At 47.5% G+C, this 648-nt stretch overlaps 1 pseudogene; it reads left to right on the forward strand.

Annotated features, from left to right (window-relative positions):
* The first annotated feature begins 348 nt into the window (after positions 1-348).
* Positions 349-648, forward strand: part of LOC102868347 — a 2,258-nt pseudogene continuing 1,958 nt past the window's right edge.

Below are 648 nucleotides of genomic sequence, written 5' to 3' on the forward strand. Positions count from 1 at the left end.
TTTACGGATCTTGTTCACCTGTCTTGATTTCTGACATACCCTGAAGACGGCTTGCAAATATACTTTAACCATAGGGATCTCTGGTGACCTAGTGGTAAGAAACCACACTGAAATACTGAAGGCATGCAGTTCAAATCCCGCAGCTGCTCCACTGGAGAGGAATGGACAATCTCCTCCCGTGCAATTAACTGCCTCTGACTATTGATGTATTTGATTTTTTTAATGACACAAACGGAGGCACTACCCACCCAGATCTCTTTCTGGGGTGGAAAAATCTGGTTCTAGCTGCCCGCGCCACCCGAGGAGGGGTCACAGCGTGGAGAAGACACAGATGCTGTTTCCGTCTAAATGCCAGCTGCCACCACGGCCTACCGCCGGCAAGACGGAAAGTATCGAATCATATTTGTGAACAAAGAGGACCAGGAAGCTGCAAGCAATGTAGAGCTGGTGGATGAGGACCCCAGTGATCCATACAAGTAGCCTGGATTGATGTTGCTAAAATGCAGACATTAACTGGGGCTGCTGGTGCCTCGGAGTAATAGCCTGTGGGCCTCCATACACAAAAACCAACTCAAGGTGGATCATGGACCTAGGACTAAAACCAAGGACTATAAAATTCATTACAGAAAAGCTAGGAACAACACTAGA

This window comes from Elephantulus edwardii, unplaced genomic scaffold (assembly GCF_000299155.1).
Source record: "Elephantulus edwardii isolate Elephantulus edwardi_28Jun2011 unplaced genomic scaffold, EleEdw1.0 scaffold00045, whole genome shotgun sequence".
In the NCBI taxonomy this organism is placed as follows: domain Eukaryota; kingdom Metazoa; phylum Chordata; class Mammalia; order Macroscelidea; family Macroscelididae; genus Elephantulus; species Elephantulus edwardii.